This window comes from Bufo bufo, chromosome 10 (assembly GCF_905171765.1).
Source record: "Bufo bufo chromosome 10, aBufBuf1.1, whole genome shotgun sequence".
NCBI classification, from domain to species: domain Eukaryota; kingdom Metazoa; phylum Chordata; class Amphibia; order Anura; family Bufonidae; genus Bufo; species Bufo bufo.
Window position 1 is genome coordinate 95,605,580 of NC_053398.1, and position 23,873 is coordinate 95,629,452.

A 23,873-nucleotide genomic window follows, 5' to 3' on the forward strand; every position below is an offset into this window, starting at 1 on the left:
CTGCACCCCAATTAACCCTTTGATCACCCCTTTGATCGCCCCTGTCAATCACTAGTGAAAGGAAAAAAAGTGATCAGTGTAAACTGTCACTTTTTTTTCCCACTGGTATTGACTGATAGGTTTTAGGGATAGTTTAGGCCCCTTGGTTAGGTAGTTAGCGTCAGTTAGCGCCCACCCCACCGCACCGCAGTCACTTTTATTCGCTGATTAGCTTATCGCTAATCAGCATTTGTACTTTTATAGTATCTGTAAGTGATCAAAACTGATCACGGTCAGATCTATAATAGTATTAGTGTCACCTTAGCTCGCCCTCCACCCAAAACGCAGTGTTTGCCCGATCAGGCTTGATCGGTCGCCCACACGTGCGTTCACCCACACCCGCCCCACCGCAGTGACAAAAAATTATTATTTTTTGATCACTGCACATTCACTTTACACGCACTGCGGCGATAAAAAAATCAGTTTTGATATTTTTTATCAACCGCTGCGGCCTCCGGTACTTCGCTAGCCTCCCCTTTGTAAGACAGGTTTGCTTTTTTTCTTGGGTAGTCTCAGGGAATACCCCTAAATTTAGTAGTCCAAAATGTCAAACAGGGGGTATTCTTCTGAAGAGGCCTACAGGATTCTGACCCAGTCGGATGAGGAGTGGGAACCCTCATCTGACGAATCTAGCGGGTCAGAATATGAACCTGTGGAAAGCAGTGGCTCTCTGACCCAAAGTTCGGACGAGGAGGTGGAGGTCCCTGGCAGCACCAGGCGTTCCCGGCCCCGTGTCGCTAGACCACAGGTTACGCAGGATCCGCTTCAAGAGCAGCAGAGTGGGGCTGTCGCTGCCGGATCACGTGGTGAGGCATACACCAGCAGCGCAGCCCTTCCTGGACCTAGTACCAGCACTGCCGTACAACATGGTGAAGTAGCGAGCACCAGAAGGGCAGTTGAAGCTGGTACGGTGGCACGTGCAGTAGTTACCCCGTCGCAGCCACCGCGCAGACAGGCCCGTAGACCCCCTAGAGTCCCTGAGGTGCTGGCAAACCCTGATTGGCAGTCACCAACTTCAGCCGCACCTGTAGTTCCCCCTTTCACCGCCCAGTCTGGAGTTCGGGTTGAGACGGCTCAAATCGGTTCGGCCCTGGGATTTTTTGAGCTGTTCTTGACTGCGGAGCTCTTGGACTTAGTCATGGCAGAGACCAACCAGTATGCCACACAATTTATAACCGCAAACCCGGAAAGCTATTATGCCCAGCCTTTCCGGTGGAAACCAGTCCAAGTTTCCGAACTTAAAATTTTTCTGGGCCTTCTCCTCAACATGGGCCTGACAAAAAAACATGAATTGCGGTCATATTGGTCCACGAACCCAATTCATCACATGCCCATGTTCTCTGCTGCTATGTCCAGGACACGATTTGAGACCATCCTGCGTTTTCTGCATTTTAGCGACAACACCACCTCCCGTCCCAGAGGCCACCCAGCTTTTGACCGGCTATACAAAATTCGGCCCCTCATAGACCATTTCAACCAGAAATTTGCAGATTTGTATACCCCTGAGCAAAACATCTGCGTAGACGAGTCCCTAATACATTTTACCGGGCGCCTTGGCTTCAAACCATACATCCCAAGCAAGCGTGCCCGGTATGGGGTCAAATTGTATAAGCTCTGTGAAAGGGCCACAGGCTATACCCACAAATTTCGGATCTATGAGGGAAAAGATCAGACCCTGGAGCCGGTCGGTTGCCCTGACTACCTGGGGAGCAGTGGGAAGACAGTCTGGGACTTGGTGTCACCCTTATTCGGCAAGGGGTACCATCTTTATGTGGACAATTTTTACACAAGTGTGGCCCTCTTTAGGCATTTGTTTCTAGAACGGATTTGCGCCTGTGGCACCGCGCGAACTAGTCGCGTGGGCTTCCCCCAACGGCTTGTAACCACCCGTCTTGCAAGGGGGGAGAGGGCTGCCTTGTGTAACGAAGAACTGCTCGCGGTGAAATGGAGAGACAAGCGTGACGTTTACATGCTCTCCTCCATTCAAGCAGACACGACAATCCAAATTGAAAGGGCAACCCGTGTCATTGAAAAGCCCCTCTCAGTCCACGACTATAATGCGCTCATGGGAGGGGTGGACTTCAATGACCAGATGTTGGCTCCCTATTTAGTTTCCCGCAGAACCAGACGCTGGTATAAGAAGGTGTCTGTATATTTAATTCAATTGGCGCTGTATAATAGTTTTGTTCTCTACAGTAAGACTGGGAGAACAGGATCCTTCCTCAAATTCCAGGAAGAGATCATCGCGAACCTCCTTTACCCAGGAGGTTCCGTGGCCCCATCCACCAGTGTAGTTAGCCGTCTACACGAGCGACATTTCCCCAGTGTCGTTGCTGGTACCTCAACCCAACCGCCACCCCGAAAAAAATGTCGTGTCTGTAGCAGGAGTGGAATAAGGCGTGACATCCGCTATTTCTGTCCTGACTGCCCTGACCACCCTGCCCTATGCTTAGGTGAGTGTTTCCGGAAGTACCACACACAGGTACACCTAGCATAGGGATTGCATCTCACAGGACAGGCACACAGGGCTATTAGGGCCCTTTTACTCACAGCTGCTGCAAACCTCTCCTTTCACCTGGGATAAAGTGCATAACGTACTTCGCCACATCTTTGGGCGATTTGCGCTTTGCACATTGTCCCATGGGGAAGGAGAGGTTTGTTCTATAAAGGTAAAAAAAACTAAACAAAAAAAAAATTACCGGTAAGTAAAAAAGTTTAAAAAGTTTAAAAAAAGTTAATATGTTCTGTTCTAAAGTTAATAAAGTTATTGCTTTGCGGCCTGGTTTTTTCTTTTTTGTTTTGTTTTTTTTACCTTCCATGTGGACCAACCGATCGACTAGCTGCAGCACTGATGTGCATTAGGACAGAAGCATTGCGCTGCTGTCAGATTACACGCAAGTCGGTGTATGCGGCGCTGCAAGACGAGATTTCTCCTCTTCAGTAAAAGATACGTTTGCCGAGGCATATGAGCTGAGTAGGTGGCGGTGTTCATATAATTTGGCAAACTCCTAATGCTGGGCATACATGTAATGATTGTGGAGACCCTCAAATGCCAGGGCAGTACAAACACCCCACAAATGACCCCATTTTGGAAAGAAGACACCCCAAGGTATTCGCTGAGGGACATATTGAGTCCATGAAAGATTGAAATTTTTGTCCCAAGTTAGCGGAAAGGGAGACTTTGTGAGAACAAAATCAAAAAAATGAATTTCCACTAACTTGTGCCAAAAAAAATTTTTTTCTATGAACTCGCCATGCCCCTCATTGAATACCTTGGGGTGTCTTCTTTCCTAAATGGGGTCACATGTGGGGTATTTATACTGCCCTGGCATTTTAGGGGCCCCAAAGTGTGAGAAGAAGTCTGGTATTCAAATGTCTAAAAATGCCCTCCTAAAAGGAATTTGGGCACCTTTGCCCACCTAGGCTGCAAAAAAGTGTCACACATCTGGTATCTCTGTATTCAGGAGAAGTTGAGGAATGTGTTTTGGGGTGTCTTTTTACATATACCCATGCTGGGTGAGATAAATATCTTGGTCAAATGCCAACTTTGTATAAAAAAATGGGAAAAGTTGTCTTTTGCCAAGATATTTCTCTCACCCAGCATGGGTATATGTAAAATGACACCACAAAACACATTCCCAACCTTCTCCTGAGTATGAAGATACCAGATGTGTGACACTTTTTTGCAGCCTAGGTGGGCAAAGGGGCCCACATTCCAAAGAGCACCTTTCGGATTTCACAGGTCATTTACCTACTTACCACACATTTGGGCCCCTGGAAAATGCCAGGGCAGTATAACTACCCCACAAGTGACCCCATTTTGGAAAGAAGACACCCCAAGGTATTCTGTGAGGGGCATGGCAAGTTCCTAGAATTTTTTATTTTTTGTCACAAGTTAGTGGAAAATGATGATTTTTTTTTTTTTTTTTCATACAAAGTCTCATATTCCACTAACTTGTGACAAAAAATAAAAACTTCCATGTACTCACTATGCCCATCAGCGAATACCTTGGGGTCTCTTCTTTCCAAAATGGGGTCACTTGTGGGGTAGTTATACTGCCCTGGCATTCTAGGGGCCCAAATGTGTGGTAAGGAGTTTGAAATCAAATTCTGTAAAAAATGACCTGTGAAATCCGAAAGGTGCTCTTTGGAATATGGGCCCCTTTGCCCACCTAGGCTGCAAAAAAGTGTCACACATCTGGTATCTCCGTACTCAGGAGAAGGTGGGGAATGTGTTTTGGGGTGTCATTTTACATATACCCATGCTGGGTGAGAGAAATATCTTGGCAAAAGACAACTTTTCCCATTTTTTTATACAAAGTTGGCATTTGACCAAGATATTTATCATTTTACATATACCCATGCTGGGTGAAATAAATATCTTGGTCAAATGCCAACTTTGTATAAAAAAATGGGAAAAGTTGTCTTTTGCCAAGATATTTCTCTCACCCAGCATGGGTATATGTAAAATGACACCCCAAAACACATTCCCCACCTTCTCCTGAGTACGGAGATACCAGATGTGTGACACTTTTTTGCAGCCTAGGTGGGCAAAGGGGCCCATATTCCAAAGAGCACCTTTCGGATTTCACAGGTCATTTTTTACAGAATTTGATTTCAAACTCCTTACCACACATTTGGGCCCCTAGAATGCCAGGGCAGTATAACTACCCCACAAGTGACCCCATTTTGGAAAGAAGAGACCCCAAGGTATTTCGTGATGGGCATAGTGAGTTCATAGAACTTTTTATTTTTTGTCACAAGTTAGTGGAATATGAGACTTTGTAAGAAAAAAATAAATAAAAAAAATCATCATTTTCCGCTAACTTGTGACAAAAAATTAAAAGTTCTATGAACTCACTATGACCATCAGCGAATACCTTAGGGTGTGTACTTTCCGAAATGGGGTCATTTGTGGGGTGTTTGTACTGTCTGGGCATTGTAGAACCTCAGGAAACATGACAGGTGCTCAGAAAGTCAGAGCTGCTTCAAAAAGCGGAAATTCACATTTTTGTACCATAGTTTGTAAACGCTATAACTTTTACCCAAACCATTTTTTTTTTACCAAAACATTTTTTTTTATCAAAGACATATAGAACAATAAATTTAGAGCAAAATTTATATATGGATGTCGTTTTTTTTGCAAAATTTTACAACTGAAAGTGAAAAATGTCATTTTTTTGCAAAAAAATCGTTAAATTTCGATTAATAACAAAAAAAGTAAAAATGTCAGCAGCAATGAAATACCACCAAATGAAAGCTCTATTAGTGAGAAGAAAAGGAGGCAAAATTGATTTGGGTGGTAAGTTGCATGACCGAGCAATAAACGGTGAAAGTAGTGTAGGTCAGAAGTGTAAAAAGTGGCCTGGTCTTTCAGGGTGTTTAAGCACTGGGGGCTGAGGTGGTTAAAGTGGAATCCAGTTAAGAGCTTTAAATTTAAAAGACGCAGCTATTGAAGCTTTTACTTTGGTCTTCACCTAGGACCTGCTTCATGTAAGTCTATTATAAAAACTATTTAGGGTTTTGCCATAAAGCTGAATGTTTTTTCGTCTTAATATATAAACTTTTTGAAAACGTATCCGCATTATTTTAGGTTTTGTGAGTCTTTTTAAGATGAGTTTGTGAAAGTAAATGGTTTCACTAGGGATTGAACCCAGGACCTTCTGCTTGTAAAGCAGACGTGATGACCACTACACTATGAAACCAGAACAGGTAAAAATCCCAATTGTCCTTTGAAAAAAATTATGCCTGTCAAGGAGCATCTTAGATGTGAAGAAAATTGTGCCTCCCCAATGGCAAATTCAACAATTTTTCTTGATTATATGAATTTTAAAGTGGAATCCAGTTAAGAGCTTTAAATTTAAAAGACGCAGCTATTGAAGCTTTTACTTTGGTCTTCACCTAGGACCTGCTTCATGTAAGTCTGATATAAAAACTATTTAGGGTTTTGCCATAAAACTGACTGTTTTTTCGTCTTAATATATAAACTTTTGGAAAACGTATCCGCATTTTTTTAGGTTTTGTGATTCTTTTTAAGATGCGTTTGGGAAAGTAAATGGTTTCACTGAAGATTGAACCCCGGACCTTCTGCGTGTAAAGCAGATGTGATGACCACTACACTATGAAACCAGAAAAGCTTAAAAGCGCAATCGTCCTTTGAAACAATATGATGCCTGTCAAGCAGCATCTTAGATGTGAATAAAATTGTGTCTCCCCAATGGCAAATTCTACAATTTCTCTTGACTATATGAATGTTAAAGTGGAAACCAGTTAAGAGCTTTAAATTGAAAGGACGCAGCTATTGAAGCTCTTACTTTGGTCTTCACCTAGGACCTGCTTCATGTAAGTCTGATATAAAAACTATTTAGGGTTTTGCCATAAAACTGACTGTTTTTTCGTCTTAATATATAAACTTTTGGAAAACGTATCCGCATTTTTTTAGGTTTTGTGATTCTTTTTAAGATGCGTTTGGGAAAGTAAATGGTTTCACTGAAGATTGAACCCCGGACCTTCTGCGTGTAAAGCAGATGTGATGACCACTACACTATGAAACCAGAAAAGCTTAAAAGCGCAATCGTCCTTTGAAACAATATGATGCCTGTCAAGCAGCATCTTAGATGTGAATAAAATTGTGTCTCCCCAATGGCAAATTCTACAATTTCTCTTGACTATATGAATGTTAAAGTGGAAACCAGTTAAGAGCTTTAAATTGAAAGGACGCAGCTATTGAAGCTCTTACTTTGGTCTTCACCTAGGACCTGCTTCATGTAAGTCTGATATAAAAACTATTTAGGGTTTTGCCATAAAACTGACTGTTTTTTCGTCTTAATATATAAACTTTTGGAAAACGTATCCGCATTTTTTTAGGTTTTGTGATTCTTTTTAAGATGCGTTTGGGAAAGTAAATGGTTTCACTGAAGATTGAACCCCGGACCTTCTGCGTGTAAAGCAGATGTGATGACCACTACACTATGAAACCAGAAAAGCTTAAAAGCGCAATCGTCCTTTGAAACAATATGATGCCTGTCAAGCAGCATCTTAGATGTGAATAAAATTGTGCCTCCCCAATGGCAAATTCTACAATTTCTCTTGACTATATGAATGTTAAAGTGGAAACCAGTTAAGAGCTTTAAATTGAAAGGACGCAGCTATTGAAGCTTTTACTTTGGTCTTCACCTTTCACCTGCTTCATGTAAGTCTGATATAAAAACTATTTAGGGTTTTGCCATAAAACTGACTGTTTTTTCGTCTTAATATATAAACTTTTGGAAAATGTATCCGCATTATTTTAGGTTTTGTGATTTTTTTTAAGATGCGTTTGGGAAAGTAAATGGTTTCACTGGGGATTGAACCCAGGACCTTCTGCGTGTAAAGCAGACGTGATGACCGCTACACTATGAAACCAGTAGAGCTTAAAAGCCCAATTGTCCTTTGAAAAAAATTATGCCTGTCAAAGAGCATCTTAGATGTGAAGAAAATTGTGCCTCTCCAATGGCAAATTCAACAATTTTTCTTGACTATATGAATCTTAAAGTGGAAACCAGTAAAGAGCTTTAAATTGAAAGGACGCAGCTATTGAAGCTTTTACTTTGGTCTTCACCTAGGACCTGCTTCATGTAAGTCTGATATAAAAACTATTTAGGGTTTTGCCATAAAACTGACTGTTTTTTCGTCTTAATATATAAACTTTTGGAAAACGTATCCGCATTATTTTAGGTTTTGTGATTCTTTTTAAGATGCGATTGGGAAAGTAAATGCCTCCCCAATGGCAAATTCAACAATTTCTCTTGATTATATGAATTTTAAAGTGGAATCCAGTTAAGAGCTTTAAATTTAAAAGACACAGCTATTGAAGCTTTTACTTTGGTCTTCACCTAGGACCTGCTTCATGTAAGTCTATTATAAAAACTATTTAGGGTTTTGCCATAAAGCTGACTGTTTTTTCGTCTTAATATATAAACTTTTTGAAAACGTATCCGCATTATTTTAGGTTTTGTGATTCTTTTTAAGATGCGTTTGGGAAAGTAAATGGTTTCACTGGGGATTGAACCCAGGACCTTCTGCGTGTAAAGCAGACATGATGACCACTACACTATGAAACCAGAACAGGTAAAAATCCCAATTGTCCTTTGAAAAAAATTATGCCTGTCAAGGAGCATCTTAGATGTGAAGAAAATTGTGCCTCCCCAATGGCAAATTCAACAATTTTTCTTGATTATATGAATTTTAAAGTGGAATCCAGTTAAGAGCTTTAAATTTAAAAGACGCAGCTATTGAAGCTTTTACTTTGGTCTTCACCTAGGACCTGCTTCATGTAAGTCTGATATAAAAACTATTTAGGGTTTTGCCATAAAGCTGACTGTTTTTTCGTCTTAATATATAAACTTTTGGAAAACATATCCGCATTTTTTTAGGTTTTGTGATTCTTTTTAAGATGCGTTTGGGAAAGTAAATGGTTTCACTGGAGATTGAACCCCGGACCTTCTGCGTGTAAAGCAGATGTGATGACCACTACACTATGAAACCAGAAAAGCTTAAAAGTGCAATCGTCCTTTGAAACAATATGATGCCTGTCAAGCAGCATCTTAGATGTGAATAAAATTGTGCCTCCCCAATGGCAAATTCAACAATTTCTCTTGACTATATGAATCTTAAAGTGGAAACCAGTTAAGAGCTTTAAATTGAAAGGACGCAGCTATTGAAGCTTTTACTTTGGTCTTCACCTTTCACCTGCTTCATGTAAGTCTGATATAAAAACTATTTAGGGTTTTGCCATAAAACTGACTGTTTTTTCGTCTTAATATATAATCTTTTGGAAAATGTATCCGCATTATTTTAGGTTTTGTGATTTTTTTTAAGATGCGTTTGGGAAAGTAAATGGTTTCACTGGGGATTGAACCCAGGACTTTCTGCGTGTAAAGCAGATGTGATGACCACTACACTATGAAACCAGAACAGCTAAAAATTGCAATCGTTCTTTGAAACAATATGATGCCTGTCAAGCAGCATCTTAGATGTGAAGAAAATTGTGCCTCCCCAATGGCAAATTCAACAATTTCTCTTGACTATATGAATCTTAAAGTGGAAACCAGTTAAGAGCTTTAAATTGAAAGGACGCAGCTATTGAAGCTTTTACTTTGGTCTTCACCTAGGACCTGCTTCATGTAAGTCTGATATAAAAACTATTCAGGGTTTTGCCATAAAACTGACTGTTTTTTCGTCTTATTATATAAACTTTTGGAAAACGTATCCGCTTTATTTTAGGTTTTGTGATTCTTTTTAAGATGCGTTTGGGAAAGTAAATGGTTTCACTGAAGATTGAACCCCGGACCTTCTGCGTGTAAAGCAGATGTGATGACCACTACACTATGAAACCAAAAAAACTTAAAAGCGCAATCGTCCTTTGAAACAATATGATGCCTGTCAAGCAGCATCTTAGATGTGAAAAAAATTGTGCCTCCCCAATGGCAAATTCAACAATTTCTCTTGACTATATGAATGTTAAAGTGGAAATCAGTTAAGAGCTTTAAATTGAAAGGACGCAGCTATTGAAGCTCTTACTTTGGTCTTCACCTTGGACCTGCTTCATGTAAGTCTGATATAAAAACTATTTAGGGTTTTGCCATAAAACTGACTGTTTTTTCGTCTTAATATATAAACTTTTGGAAAATGTATCCGCATTATTTTAGGTTTTGTGATTTTTTTTAAGATGCGTTTGGGAAAGTAAATGGTTTCACTGGGGATTGAACCCAGGACCTTCTGCGTGTAAAGCAGACGTGATGACCGCTACACTATGAAACCAGTAGAGCTTAAAAGCCCAATTGTCCTTTGAAAAAAATTATGCCTGTCAAAGAGCATCTTAGATGTGAAGAAAATTGTGCCTCCCCAATGGCAAATTCAACAATTTTTCTTGACTATATGAATCTTAAAGTGGAAACCAGTTAAGAGCTTTAAATTGAAAGGACGCAGCTATTGAAGCTTTTACTTTGGTCTTCACCTAGGACCTGCTTCATGTAAGTCTGATATAAAAACTATTTAGGGTTTTGCCATAAAACTGACTGTTTTTTCGTTTAAATATATAAACTTTTGGAAAACGTATCCGCATTATTTTAGGTTTTGTGATTCTTTTTAGGATGCGATTGGGAAAGTAAATGCCTCCCCAATGGCAAATTCAACAATTTCTCTTGATTATATGAATTTTAAAGTGGAATCCAGTTAAGAGCTTTAAATTTAAAAGACACAGCTATTGAAGCTTTTACGTTGGTCTTCACCTAGGACCTGCTTCATTTAAGTCTATTATAAAAACTATTTAGGGTTTTGCCATAAAGCTGACTGTTTTTTCGTCTTAATATATAAACTTTTTGAAAACGTATCCGCATTATTTTAGGTTTTGTGATTCTTTTTAAGATGCGTTTGGGAAAGTAAATGGTTTCACTAGGGATTGAACCCAGGACCTTCTGCGTGTAAAGCAGACGTGATGACCACTACACTATGAAACCAGAACAGGTAAAAATCCCAATTGTCCTTTGAAAAAAATTATGCCTGTCAAGGAGCATCTTAGATGTGAAGAAAATTGTGCCTCCCCAATGGCAAATTCAACAATTTTTCTTGATTATATGAATTTTAAAGTGGAATCCAGTTAAGAGCTTTAAATTTAAAAGACGCAGCTATTGAAGCTTTTACTTTGGTCTTCACCTAGGACCTGCTTCATGTAAGTCTGATATAAAAACTATTTAGGGTTTTGCCATAAAACTGACTGTTTTTTCGTCTTAATATATAAACTTTTGGAAAACGTATCCGCATTTTTTTAGGTTTTGTGATTCTTTTTAAGATGCGTTTGGGAAAGTAAATGGTTTCACTGAAGATTGAACCCCGGACCTTCTGCGTGTAAAGCAGATGTGATGACCACTACACTATGAAACCAGAAAAGCTTAAAAGCGCAATCGTCCTTTGAAACAATATGATGCCTGTCAAGCAGCATCTTAGATGTGAATAAAATTGTGCCTCCCCAATTGCAAATTCTACAATTTCTCTTGACTATATGAATGTTAAAGTGGAAACCAGTTAAGAGCTTTAAATTGAAAGGATGCAGCTATTGAAGCTCTTACTTTGGTCTTCACCTTGGACCTGCTTCATGTAAGTCTGATATAAAAACTATTTAGGGTTTTGCCATAAAACTGACTGTTTTTTCGTCTTAATATATAAACTTTTGGAAAATGTATCCGCATTATTTTAGGTTTTGTGATTTTTTTTAAGATGCGTTTGGGAAAGTAAATGGTTTCACTGGGGATTGAACCCAGGACCTTCTGCGTGTAAAGCAGACGTGATGACCGCTACACTATGAAACCAGTAGAGCTTAAAAGCCCAATTGTCCTTTGAAAAAAATTATGCCTGTCAAAGAGCATCTTAGATGTGAAGAAAATTGTGCCTCTCCAATGGCAAATTCAACAATTTTTCTTGACTATATGAATCTTAAAGTGGAAACCAGTAAAGAGCTTTAAATTGAAAGGACGCAGCTATTGAAGCTTTTACTTTGGTCTTCACCTAGGACCTGCTTCATGTAAGTCTGATATAAAAACTATTTAGGGTTTTGCCATAAAACTGACTGTTTTTTCGTCTTAATATATAAACTTTTGGAAAACGTATCCGCATTATTTTAGGTTTTGTGATTCTTTTTAAGATGCGATTGGGAAAGTAAATGCCTCCCCAATGGCAAATTCAACAATTTCTCTTGATTATATGAATTTTAAAGTGGAATCCAGTTAAGAGCTTTAAATTTAAAAGACACAGCTATTGAAGCTTTTACTTTGGTCTTCACCTAGGACCTGCTTCATGTAAGTCTATTATAAAAACTATTTATGGTTTTGCCATAAAGCTGACTGTTTTTTCGTCTTAATATATAAACTTTTTGAAAACGTATCCGCATTATTTTAGGTTTTGTGATTCTTTTTAAGATGCGTTTGGGAAAGTAAATGGTTTCACTGGGGATTGAACCCAGGACTTTCTGCGTGTAAAGCAGATGTGATGACCACTACACTATGAAACCAGAACAGCTAAAAATTGCAATCGTTCTTTGAAACAATATGATGCCTGTCAAGCAGCATCTTAGATGTGAAGAAAATTGTGCCTCCCCAATGGCAAATTCAACAATTTCTCTTGACTATATGAATCTTAAAGTGGAAACCAGTTAAGAGCTTTAAATTGAAAGGACGCAGCTATTGAAGCTTTTACTTTGGTCTTCACCTAGGACCTGCTTCATGTAAGTCTGATATAAAAACTATTCAGGGTTTTGCCATAAAACTGACTGTTTTTTCGTCTTATTATATAAACTTTTGGAAAACGTATCCGCTTTATTTTAGGTTTTGTGATTCTTTTTAAGATGCGTTTGGGAAAGTAAATGGTTTCACTGGGGATTGAACCCAGGACCTTCTGCGTGTAAAGCAGATGTGATGACCACTACACAATGAAACCAGAACAGCTAAAAAGCCCAATTGTCCTTTGAAAAAAATTATGCCTGTCAAGGAGCATCTTAGATGTGAAGAAAATTGTGCCTCCCCAATGGCAAATTCAACAATTTTTCTTGATTATATGAATTTTAAAGTGGAATCCAGTTAAGAGCTTTAAATTTAAAAGACGCAGCTATTGAAGCTTTTACTTTGGTCTTCACCTAGGACCTGCTTAATGTAAGTCTGTTATAAAAACTATTTAGGGTTTTCCCATAAAACTGACTGTTTTTTCGTCTTAATATATAAACTTTTGGAAAACGTATCCGCATTATTTTAGGTTTTGTGATTCTTTTTAAGATGCGTTTGGGAAAGTAAATAGTTTCACTGGGGATTGAACCCCGGACCTTCTGCGTGTAAAGCAGACGTGATGACCACTACAATATGAAACCAGAACAGCTAAAAAGCCCAATCGTCCTTTGAAATAAATTATGCCTGTCAAGGAGCATCTTAGATGTGAAGAAAATTGTGCCTCTCTATTGGCAAATTCAACAATTTCTCTTGATTATATGAATTTTAAAGTGGAAACTAGTTAAGAGCTTTAAATTTAAAAGACGCAGCTATTAAAGGTTTTTCTTTGGTCTTCACCTAGAACCTGCTTCATGTAAGTCTGATATAAAAACTATTTAGGGTTTTGCCATAAAGCTGTCTGTTTTTTCCTCTTAATATATAAACTTTTGGAAAACGTATCCGCATTATTTTAGGTTTTGTGATTCTTTTTAATCTGCGTTTGGGAAAGTAAATGGTTTCACTGGGGATTGAACCCAGGACCTTCTGCGTGTAAAGCAGACGTGATGACCACTACACTATGAAACCAGAACTGCTAAAAAGCCCAATCGTCCTTTGAAAAAATTTATGCCTGTCAAGGAGCATCTTAGATGTGAAGATAATTGTGCCTCCCCAATGGCAAATTCAACAATTTCTCTTGATTATATGAATTTTAGAGTAAATCTTTTTTATTAGTGTTTTCAATGGTTAGCAAGTTGAGCCATAGTTTGCAAAATTAGAAAACATAACAATAAACGCCTATACAATAGGCTTGCTGATAATAAAACATTTGTATACATCACTGGTTTGCAGTTTGCATAGTAGTATAAGAATAGGGTCCTCAACATTTGGACCTTAATATCAAAATATAAAGTATAAAAGGGTAAAGAGGGGGGAGGGAAGACCGGGAGGGAAAGAGTGGTAAGTGAGGAAGTCTAATCTCAGTTTGTCTTGATTCACAGGGCCCTTCTATCTTGTTTATGTTGCTATGTTCTAGTTTCAATTCAGGTCTAGGGATCTTCTGTGGTTCAGGTTGAGTAGTTAGAGTTCTTGAACCATGGGCTCCACGTGAGTAGCCTAGATTTTAGGGGTATAATCGTATATGGTACTAGACTTTCATACCTACAGGATTTGTTAATCTCTAGAATAACCTCTGCTATACAGGGAGTGCAGAATTATTAGGTAAGTTGTATTTTTGAGGATTAATTTTATTATTGAACAACAACCATGTTCTCAATGAACCCAAAAAACTCATTAATATCAAAGCTGAATATTTTTGGAAGTAGTTTTTAGTTTGTTTTTAGTTTTAGCTATTTTAGGGGGATATCTGTGTGTGCAGGTGACTATTACTGTGCATAATTATTAGGCAACTTAACAAAAAACAAATATATACCCATTTCAATTATTTATTTTTACCAGTGAAACCAATATAACATCTCAACATTCACAAATATACATTTCTGACATTCAAAAACAAAACAAAAACAAATCAGTGACCAATATAGCCACCTTTCTTTGCAAGGACACTCAAAAGCCTGCCATCCATGGATTCTGTCAGTGTTTTGATCTGTTCACCATCAACATTGCGTGCAGCAGCAACCACAGCCTCCCAGACACTGTTCAGAGAGGTGTACTGTTTTCCCTCCTTGTAAATCTCACATTTGATGATGGACCACAGGTTCTCAATGGGGTTCAGATCAGGTGAACAAGGAGGCCATGTCATTAGATTTTCTTCTTTTATACCCTTTCTTGCCAGCCACGCTGTGGAGTACTAGGACGCGTGTGATGGAGCATTGTCCTGCATGAAAATCATGTTTTTCTTGAAGGATGCAGACTTCTTCCTGTACCACTGCTTGAAGAAGGTGTCTTCCAGAAACTGGCAGTAGGACTGGGAGTTGAGCTTGACTCCATCCTCAACCCGAAAAGGCCCCACAAGCTCATCTTTGATAATACCAGCCCAAACTAGTACTCCACCTCCACCTTGCTGGCGTCTGAGTCGGACTGGAGCTCTCTGCCCTTTACCAATCCAGCCACGGGCCCATCCATCTGGCCCATCAAGACTCACTCTCATTTCATCAGTCCATAAAACCTTAGAAAAATCAGTCTTGAGATATTTCTTGGCCCAGTCTTGACGTTTCAGCTTGTGTGTCTTGTTCAGTGGTGGTCGTCTTTCAGCCTTTCTTACCTTGGCCATGTCTCTGATTATTGCACACCTTGTGCTTTTGGGCACTCCAGTGATGTTGCAGCTCTGAAATATGGCCAAACTGGTGGCAAGTGGCATCTTGGCAGCTGCACGCTTGACTTTTCTCAGTTCATGGGCAGTTATTTTGCGCCTTGGTTTTTCCACACGCTTCTTGCGACCCTGTTGACTATTTTGAATGAAACGCTTGATTGTTCGATGATCACGCTTCAGAAGCTTTGCAATTTTAAGAGTGCTGCATCCCTCTGCAAGATATCTCACTATTTTTGACTTTTCTGAGCCTGTCAAGTCCTTCTTTTGACCCATTTTGCCAAAGGAAAGGAAGTTGCCTAATAATTATGCACACCTAATATAGGGTGTTGATGTCATTAGACCACATCCCTTCTCATTACAGAGATGCACATCACCTAATATGCTTAATTGGTAGTAGGCTTTCGAGCCTATACAGCTTGGAGTAAGACAACATGCATAAAGAGGATGATGTGGTCAAAATACTCATTTGCCTAATAATTCTGCACGCAGTGTATTTTGCGAAACTGTTTGCTTCCAATAACGTGTGATAACCAATTTAGCACTAAGTAGGATGTGTCCAACTAGATTCCTGCTTTCAGGGGGGATATTGTGTATGCCTAAAAATAAGAGAGCCAATTCAGGACAGGGGTCAACAACCTGGGAGGTTATCTCCGTGATCAGATCAAAAACACTGCGCCAGTATGGGGTAAGTGTGGGGCATGTCCATAATATATGGAGTAATGAGCCTTTAGCTTCACATTCCCTCCAGCATTGCGGGGAGGATGAAGGATAAATTCTGCTTAGTCTCTGTGGAGTGAAGTACCAATGCAAGAGGGTCTTCAGCCCTGCTTCGTAGTGGGAAACACATTTGAAATTAGATGTTAGGAATCTAATAGCTTGAGACCAATGTGTATCTAGAAAGGTTTCCCCCAACTCTGTTTCCCATTTTTTGATAGGTAAAGATTTGGTGAAAGTAGTTTTATCCCCTAGAACATCATACACATAACGCGTGTATGCTTTTTAAAAAGAGACGGATACTGGAACAGTCTCCATATGTCGGAATTTATGGAGGGTGGGCTTTGTATGATCTTGGCAATGAAATGTCTGATTCTAAGGAAGTTGTAGAATTCTGTATGCGGCAACGTGAACAGGCGATGGATGGATTCAAAGGGGAGAAGACAGTCATTTAACATAATCTGAGAGACAGAAGTAATTCCCCTCTCTCGCCAGACCGTCAAGTTGATGTGAGGGATAGTCAGTTTTATTGTTTCTAAAGTGGCATGTGGGAGGAGAGTGGCCACCTTATCACTTTGTATTTTATGTATGGAGGACCACAGGCTGCTAACTAGTCTCATCGTCAATAGCCCTCTACTGGGTCCTGTTGAACTCCACAATAGATGGATCAAGTAATCTTTCAGTGAAGCTCTTTTTATGGTGTGTTGTTCAATCTGGATCCAGGCCTTATTGTCGTTCGGGGACCACCATTCACGGGCAAAGGAGAGCGCCACTGCTTGAAAATAATCTCTAATATCTGGGAGGCCTAATCCGCCCACTTGCTTCTTTTTGGATAATAGTGTCCGTGCTACTCTCGGCTTGGTCGGACCCCAAATGTATTTACCCAAGGTCATCTGCGCTTTTTTAAAGAATGTCATAGGTATTGGGATCGGGAGGGCGCGAAATATATAAATAAATTTGGGGAGTGTCATCATTTGAAAAGCTGCCACTCTACCTACCCAGGATACAGCCTTCATAGAAAAGCTGTTAAGGTCTTTTATCATGGTATCAAGAAGAGGGAGATAATTTCTACTATAGAGTAAGGAACAAGGAAAGGTTATTTTGACTCCTAGGTATGGGATTTCAGAAGTTTGCCAGTCTAAGTCTTGGGAGGATTTCAGGGAGGTGACTTCACCTGGCGGAATATTGATAGGTAAGGCTTGAGATTTGGCGTTATTTATTTTATAGTAGGAAAAGGACCCATACTGTGAAATGATATCTAGAGCAGCGTCCAACGAGTTACTAGGGTTGGTTAACGTAAGGATGATGTCATCCGCATATAGTGTGATCTTATGGGATCTGCCTCCTATTTCCATTCCGGCTATTGAAGGTGAGTTTCTTATGGATTGAGCTAGGGGTTCCAATGCCAAGATAAACAATAAGGGGGATAGGGGGCATCCCTGTCTGGTTCCATTAGTAATTTTAAACGGATCTGACACTACACCATTAACCCAGACTTTCGCGGATGGAGATGAGTATAAGCTCGAGATAGTCTGCAGAATATGTCCTGTGAAACCCATTTGGCGGAGAGCAGAAAATGTGTAGTCCCAATGCAGGCGGTCAAATGCCTTTTCCGCATCTAATGTAATCGCGAGCATTGGGAGGCTATGTATTTCAGCATAATTAAATAAATCAACGATCCTTCTAGTGTTGTCAGACGCTAGTCGGCCATTCACAAACCCAGTTTGGTCGGGGTGAATCAGAGAGGGGAGGAGTGGAGCTAACCTATTGGCAATAATTTTTGAGAAAATCTTTATGTCTGAATTAAGCAGCGAGATGGGGCGGAAGTTCTGAGGAACATCTGGGGATTTTCCTGGTTTCGGGATAGTGACTATTAGCGCTTCTAACATATCTGAAGGAAAAGGATGACCTTCTTGCACTAATTGAAATATTTCAAGCATGTAAGGAGCAAGAGTGCTCTGGAAGTGGCGAAAATATTCATTAGAGAGTCCATCCGGACCTGGGGACTTACCTATTTTAAGGGATTTGATAACTTTATTAATTTCAGCTAGCGAAGTTTTTGCATTGAGGGAATGCAATTGTGTTTGAGAGAGAGTCGGGAGAGATGCGTGGGTGAGGAAGTTCTCCACCAAAGAAGAGTAGTCGCCGGGGAGAGGAGTGGTCTCTTTCAAATTATAAAGTGACTGATAATACAATTTAAATTGGTTAGCAATCTCTCGGGGGTCAACCAGTTTTGCTTTATTCTCGGGATTTAACAGATATGGGATTTTAGATTTTGATTGTTGAGATTTTAGTTGTTGTGCTAGAAGCCTTCCAGCTTTATTGCTTTGGTGATAGTATTTAGAGCGGAGCCTCAAGAGAGATTTGTGATAGTTTTGAAGAAGTAGGCTACTAAGCTTGTTACGTGCTTCTCTAAGCTCATTGGAGCACTGATATGTTGGGGCCGGTTTATTAGTTGCCTCCAGTCTGGCGATACATTCTAAGGTTTGTGTAATGTCCTGTTCTCTGCGCTTTCTCACAATAGAGTTCAGTTTAATTAGAGAGCCTCGTATATAAGCTTTATGGGCTTGCCATAAGATAAATTTATTAGAAACCGAACCATTATTAAATTGGAAGTATTCATTTAACTGTGTAGAAAGCTCAGAGATATGGGTTGGGTTATTGAAGAGAAATGTATTATTCCTCCAAATAGGGGGTCTAGCGGATTGAAATTGCTCTTCTAGAGTGATAGTAATCAGGGCATGGTCAGACCATTTAATGAGGCCAATATCAGTTGAAGTAGTATGGAGTAAGGTTGTGTGGTCTACCATAAACATGTCTATTCTTGAGTAAGACATGTGTATTGGAGAGAAAAAGGTATAGTCTCTCTCAAGGCTGTGTTGCGCTCTCCACACATCCGTGAGACCCTCCGATTGCAGAAAAGTGGCAACTCCTGCGTCAGAGCGTCTGGCGGAAAATGAGGAGTCAATATTGGGATGCAGAACAGTATTGAAATCCCCGCATACAATCAATTTCCCTTGTTTAAGCCTGTTCACGTTGCGCACCAGTTTATGTAAAAAAGCTAGCTGATGTGAATTGGGGGCATATAGGTTAACAAGCATATATGTAATGTTGTTGATGGAGCAGACTAGGATAATATATTGACCTTGTGGGTCAATTTTAGATTTGATGTGGGTATAGGCGACAGTGTTTTTTATCGCAATCAGGGTACCTCTCTTTTTCTTGTTGCAATGTGAATGCAGGACCTCTGGAAATAGGCGGTGTCGCACTCTGTCAGCATCTGCTTGCAGTAGGTGAGTCTCCTGAATACACAAAACATCAACATTAGCTGTTAAAGCTTCTTTCCACATATAAGACCTTTTCTGCGGGCGGTTCAAGCTTTTAACATTAAGGGACATGATTTTAAGACCCATGATGTCAAAAGGAAGCTACCAATTCAGATTTTGGTGTAAGAACACCGTACTAGAATTCAATAACAGTGAGGCAGGGACTGCTGGCACTTGTGGTGCAAAAACAAGGGGAAGAGAGGGAGGAAAGAGGGGGGAAGGAGAGAGTAACAAACAACGAATGTAGCTTAAGTATTCGTCTAAGGCTTAGTAGGTATTAAACAAGACAAATATAACCGTCTAGGTGAAGACAGGGCGAAAGTTCAACACTAGATTGAGAAAAATTCAAAAGGGTGATGGTGACTAAGGGACCTGCACCCATTTATGTAGACTCAGCTGGTTTAGCGCCCGAACATAAAAACACAGGGAGTCTCAATATGGTGAGAGGCGAAACTGTTCAGCTCCATTGAAAAGTTCTTATTCACTGGGCTCCAGGGTTCAGCTCTCCATTATAAGTGGATCCTCAGAAGCTTTGGTGGTGGGGTCAGTTCCCACATTGCTGGAGGACAGTGGAATCTGCCAGAGATGAAGTAATTGCTTTCCTTCTTCCAGGGTTTTGATGGCGTGCGTTTGCCCATTTTTACGGACGAGGATCTTTAGAGGATAGCCCCATTTGTATGGAAAGTCATTATCCCTGAGGGCTGTCGTGATAGGTTGAAGTGCTCTGCGTCGACGGAGGGTGACCATAGACAGGTCTGTGAATAGTTTAATCTTTTGATACGGCACAGGTAGTGCAGTTTTATTTCTTGCTGCAGCCATAATTGCTTCTTTGGTAGGGAAGAAGTGAATACGCGCCAAAGTATCCCGCGGTATATTAGGGCCCAGATGAGGAGGTTTGGGTAGCCTGTGTGCTCTATCAATGATCATATCCGGGATTGGGATTTGTGGCAATAAAGCTTTTATTAGCCCTTTGAGATACGTTTGCAGATCTTGTGGGGCTACATCCTCGGGAATACCCCTAAATTTAACATTGTTCCTTCTAGAACGGTCCTCTAGATCTGCCATTTTCCATTTAATAGCCTCCAACTCATCAGCCATGGCGTTGTGGGCATCAATTATGGCGTTTTGTGATTCGGCAAATTCGCCCATTTTCACCTCCACATGCTGCACTTTATTTTCTGTGGATTGCAGTCTGGCGGATAGAGGGTTAATCAGCCCTGCTATGTCTGCCTGCAGGGAAGATTTCAGGGCAAGAAGCATGTTCTTGAGCGAGTCCTCTGTGACTGGCTTATCTGAGGTAGGGAGTGATTGGAATGGGTCCAGGGGCGCAGTAATATGCGGGGTGTACTCACTCAGTTGCCGCTGACTCGTTTGCTGGCGATGGAGGCTGAGCGGCTGCTCCTGCTGCGCCAGAGAACGGGCGCCATCTTGGATCCCCTGTATGCTATGCTGCAGGACTCTGGCTTCCTCTGGAGTCGGTGGAAGCGACGGGGGAGACACATGCGACAGGTCAGTACTATCTGGTAAAATCGGTGGTGAGGGTGAGCGGGCTGTGAGCGCTGGTGACATCGCGCTAATGGGGGATCCCAGTGCCGGCCTGTCTGTACCCTCAGCGCCATCTTTAGACCGTCCCCAGTCAAAGTAATTCTCAAGATTTCCATCCTGCAGCTTCTGCAGGTGCTTCCTCGTTTTCCCCATTGTGACTGAAGATGAGTAAAGCATCTGGGAAGGTAGGAGATTGAAGCTTTTGCAGTGGATAGAAACGAGCAGGCTAGATTATAGTTGCTGAGGTGCAGGAGCTCTTCACTCAAGCAGCCATCTCGTTCGGCAGCCTAGCCACGCCCCCCCGATTATATGAATTTTAAAGTGGAAACCAGTTAAGAGCTTTAAAATTAAAAGACACAGCTATTGAAGCTTTTACTTTGGTCTTCACCTAGAACCTGCTTCATGTAAGTCTGATATAAAAACTATTTAGGGTTTTGCCATAAGGCTGACTGTTTTTTCGTCTTAATATATAAACTTTTGGAAAACGTATACGCATTATTTTAGGTATAGTGATTCTTTTTAAGACGCGTTTGGGAAAGTAAATGGTATCATTGGGTAGTGCACCCAGGACCTTCTGCGTGTAAAGCAGACGTGATGACCACTACACTATGAAACCAGAACTGCTAAAAAGTGCAATCGTCCTTTGAAACAATATTATGCCTGTCAAGGAGCATCTTAGATGTGAAGAAAATTGTGCCTCCCCAATGGCAAATTCAACAATTTCTCTTGACTATATGAATCTTAAAGTGGAAACCAGTTAAGAGCTTTAAATTGAAAGGACGCAGCTATTGAAGCTTTTACTTTGGTCTTCACCTAGGACCTGCTTCATGTAAGTCTGATATAAAAACTATTCAGGGTTTTGCCATAAAACGGACTGTTTTTTCATCTTAATATATAAACTTTTGGAAAACGTATCCGCATTATTTTAGGTTTTGTGATTCTTTTTAAAATGCGTTTGGGAAAGTAAATGGTTTCACTGGGGATTGAACCCAGGACCTTCTGCGTGTAACGCAGACGTGATGAACACTACACTATGAAACCAGAACAGCTAAAAAGCACAATTGTCCTTTGAAAAAAATTATGCCTGTCAAGGAGCATCTTAGATGTGAAGAAAATTGTGCCTCCCCAATGGCAAATTCAACAATTTTTCTTGATTATATGAATTTTAAAGTGGAATCCAGTTAAGAGCTTTAAATTTAAAAGACGCAGCTATTGAAGCTTTTACTTTGGTCTTCACCTAGGACCTGCTTCATGTAAGTCTGATATAAAAACTATTTAAGGTTTTGCCATAAAGCTGACTGTTTTTTCGTCTTAATATATAAACTTTTGGAAAACGTATCCGCATTATTTTAGGTTTTGTGATTCTTTTTAAGATGCGTTTGGGAAAGTAAATGGTTTCACTGGAGATTGAACACCGGACCTTCTGCGTGTAAAGCAGATGTGATGACCACTACACTATGAAACCAGAACTGCTAAAAAGTGCAATCATATAAACTTTTGGAAAATGTACCCGCATTATTTTAGGTTTTGTGATTCTTTTTAAGATGCGTTGGGGAAAGTAAATGGTTTCACTGGGGATTGAACCCAGGACTTTCTGCGTGTAAAGCAGACATGATGACCACTACACTATGAAACCAGAACAGCTAAAAAGCGCAAACGTCCTTTGAAACAATATGATGCCTGTCAAGGAGCATCTTAGATGTGAAGAAAATTGTACCTCCCCAATGGCAAATTCAACAATTTCTCTTGACTATATGAATCTTAAAGTGGAAACCAGTTAAGAGCTTTAAATTGAAAGGGCGCAGCTATTGAAGCTTTTACTTTGGTCTTCACCTAGGACGCAGAAGGTCCCGGGTTCAATCCCCAGTGAAACCATTTACTTTCCCAAACGTCTGATATAAAAACTATTTAGGGTTTTGCAATAAAACTGACTGTTTTTTCGTCTTAATATATAAACTTTTGGAAAACGTGTCCGCATTATTTTAGGTTTTGTGATTCTTTTTAAGATGCGTTTGGGAAAGTAAATGGTTTCACTGGGGATTGAACCCGGGACCTTCTGCGTGTAAAGCAGACATGATGACCACTACACTATGAAACCAGAACAGATAAATAGTGCAATCGTCCTTTGAAACAATATGATGCCTGTCAAGGAGCATCTTAGATGTGAAGAAAATTGTGCCTCCCCAATGGCAAATTCAACAATTTCTCTTGACTATATGAATCTTAAAGTGGATACCAGTTAAGAGCTTTAAATTGAAAGGACGCAGCTATTGAAGCTTTTACTTTGGTCTTCACCTAGGACCTGCTTCATGTAAGTCTGATATAAAAACTATTTAGGGTTTTGCCATAAAACTGACTGTTTTTTCGTCTTAATATATAAACTTTTTGAAAAATGTATCCGCATTATTTTAGGTTTAGTGATTCTTTTTAAGATGCGTTTCGGAAAGTAAATGGTTTCACTGGGGATTGAACCCAGGAACTTCTGCGTGTAAAGCGGACGTGATGACCATTACACTATAAAACCAGAAAAGCTAAAAAGCGCAATCGTCCTTTGAAACAATATGATGCCTGTCAAGGAGCATCTTTGATGTGAAGAAAATTGTGCCTCCCCAATGGCAAATTCAACAATTTCTCTTGACTATATGAATCTTAAAGTGGAAACCAGTTAAGAGCTTTAAATTGAAAGGACACAGGTATTGAAGCTTTTACTTTGGTCTTCACCTAGGACCTGCTTCATGTAAGTCTGATATAAAAACTATTTAGGGTTTTGCCATAAAGCTGACTGTTTTTTCATCTTAATATATAAACTTTTGGAAAACGTATCCGCATTATTTTAGGTTTTGTGATTCTTTTTAAGATGCTTTTGGGAAAGTAAATGGTTTCACTGGAGATTGAACCCCGGACCTTCTGCGTGTAAAGCAGACGTGATGACCACTACACTATGAAACCAGAACTGCTAAAAAGTGCAATCATATAAACTTTTGGAAAATGTACCCGCATTATTTTAGGTTTTGTGATTCTTTTTAAGATGCGTTTGGGAAAGTAAATGTTTTCACTGGGGATTGAACCCAGGACCTTCTGCGTGAAAAGCAGACATGATGACCACTACACTATGAAACCAGAACAGATAAAAAGTGCAATCGTCCTTTGAAACAATATGATGCCTGTCAACTTTTGGAAAACGTATCCGCATTATTTTAGGTTTTGTGATTCTTTTTAAGATGCGTTTGGTAAAGTAAATGGTTT

At 40.1% G+C, this 23,873-nt stretch overlaps 24 non-coding genes across 24 annotated transcripts; all 24 read right to left on the minus strand.

Annotated features, from left to right (window-relative positions):
* Positions 1–5,671: 5,671 nt before the first annotated feature.
* On the minus strand, positions 5,672–5,744 carry TRNAV-UAC. The gene has a single exon. It is a non-coding gene; the product is annotated as a tRNA-Val (tRNA).
* Positions 5,745–6,095: 351 nt separating this feature from the next.
* Positions 6,096–6,168, minus strand: TRNAV-UAC. Its single transcript has one exon. It is a non-coding gene; the product is annotated as a tRNA-Val (tRNA).
* A 352-nt stretch (positions 6,169–6,520) lies between these two features.
* TRNAV-UAC lies at positions 6,521–6,593 on the minus strand. Its single transcript has one exon. It is a non-coding gene; the product is annotated as a tRNA-Val (tRNA).
* A 352-nt stretch (positions 6,594–6,945) lies between these two features.
* TRNAV-UAC lies at positions 6,946–7,018 on the minus strand. The gene has a single exon. It is a non-coding gene; the product is annotated as a tRNA-Val (tRNA).
* A 352-nt stretch (positions 7,019–7,370) lies between these two features.
* On the minus strand, positions 7,371–7,443 carry TRNAV-UAC. Its single transcript has one exon. It is a non-coding gene; the product is annotated as a tRNA-Val (tRNA).
* Positions 7,444–8,068: 625 nt separating this feature from the next.
* TRNAV-UAC lies at positions 8,069–8,141 on the minus strand. Its single transcript has one exon. It is a non-coding gene; the product is annotated as a tRNA-Val (tRNA).
* Positions 8,142–8,492: 351 nt separating this feature from the next.
* Positions 8,493–8,565, minus strand: TRNAV-UAC. Its single transcript has one exon. It is a non-coding gene; the product is annotated as a tRNA-Val (tRNA).
* Positions 8,566–8,917: 352 nt separating this feature from the next.
* TRNAV-UAC lies at positions 8,918–8,990 on the minus strand. Its single transcript has one exon. It is a non-coding gene; the product is annotated as a tRNA-Val (tRNA).
* A 352-nt stretch (positions 8,991–9,342) lies between these two features.
* Positions 9,343–9,415, minus strand: TRNAV-UAC. The gene has a single exon. It is a non-coding gene; the product is annotated as a tRNA-Val (tRNA).
* Positions 9,416–9,767: 352 nt separating this feature from the next.
* TRNAV-UAC lies at positions 9,768–9,840 on the minus strand. The gene has a single exon. It is a non-coding gene; the product is annotated as a tRNA-Val (tRNA).
* A 625-nt stretch (positions 9,841–10,465) lies between these two features.
* TRNAV-UAC lies at positions 10,466–10,538 on the minus strand. The gene has a single exon. It is a non-coding gene; the product is annotated as a tRNA-Val (tRNA).
* A 351-nt stretch (positions 10,539–10,889) lies between these two features.
* Positions 10,890–10,962, minus strand: TRNAV-UAC. The gene has a single exon. It is a non-coding gene; the product is annotated as a tRNA-Val (tRNA).
* Positions 10,963–11,314: 352 nt separating this feature from the next.
* TRNAV-UAC lies at positions 11,315–11,387 on the minus strand. The gene has a single exon. It is a non-coding gene; the product is annotated as a tRNA-Val (tRNA).
* A 625-nt stretch (positions 11,388–12,012) lies between these two features.
* Positions 12,013–12,085, minus strand: TRNAV-UAC. Its single transcript has one exon. It is a non-coding gene; the product is annotated as a tRNA-Val (tRNA).
* Positions 12,086–12,437: 352 nt separating this feature from the next.
* Positions 12,438–12,510, minus strand: TRNAV-UAC. Its single transcript has one exon. It is a non-coding gene; the product is annotated as a tRNA-Val (tRNA).
* Positions 12,511–12,861: 351 nt separating this feature from the next.
* Positions 12,862–12,934, minus strand: TRNAV-UAC. The gene has a single exon. It is a non-coding gene; the product is annotated as a tRNA-Val (tRNA).
* A 351-nt stretch (positions 12,935–13,285) lies between these two features.
* TRNAV-UAC lies at positions 13,286–13,358 on the minus strand. The gene has a single exon. It is a non-coding gene; the product is annotated as a tRNA-Val (tRNA).
* An 8,237-nt stretch (positions 13,359–21,595) lies between these two features.
* Positions 21,596–21,668, minus strand: TRNAV-UAC. The gene has a single exon. It is a non-coding gene; the product is annotated as a tRNA-Val (tRNA).
* A 351-nt stretch (positions 21,669–22,019) lies between these two features.
* TRNAV-UAC lies at positions 22,020–22,092 on the minus strand. Its single transcript has one exon. It is a non-coding gene; the product is annotated as a tRNA-Val (tRNA).
* Positions 22,093–22,190: 98 nt separating this feature from the next.
* Positions 22,191–22,263, minus strand: TRNAV-UAC. Its single transcript has one exon. It is a non-coding gene; the product is annotated as a tRNA-Val (tRNA).
* Positions 22,264–22,652: 389 nt separating this feature from the next.
* On the minus strand, positions 22,653–22,725 carry TRNAV-UAC. The gene has a single exon. It is a non-coding gene; the product is annotated as a tRNA-Val (tRNA).
* Positions 22,726–23,078: 353 nt separating this feature from the next.
* On the minus strand, positions 23,079–23,151 carry TRNAV-UAC. The gene has a single exon. It is a non-coding gene; the product is annotated as a tRNA-Val (tRNA).
* A 352-nt stretch (positions 23,152–23,503) lies between these two features.
* TRNAV-UAC lies at positions 23,504–23,576 on the minus strand. Its single transcript has one exon. It is a non-coding gene; the product is annotated as a tRNA-Val (tRNA).
* Positions 23,577–23,674: 98 nt separating this feature from the next.
* TRNAE-UUC lies at positions 23,675–23,747 on the minus strand. Its single transcript has one exon. It is a non-coding gene; the product is annotated as a tRNA-Glu (tRNA).
* Between the last annotated feature and the right edge of the window lie 126 nt (positions 23,748–23,873).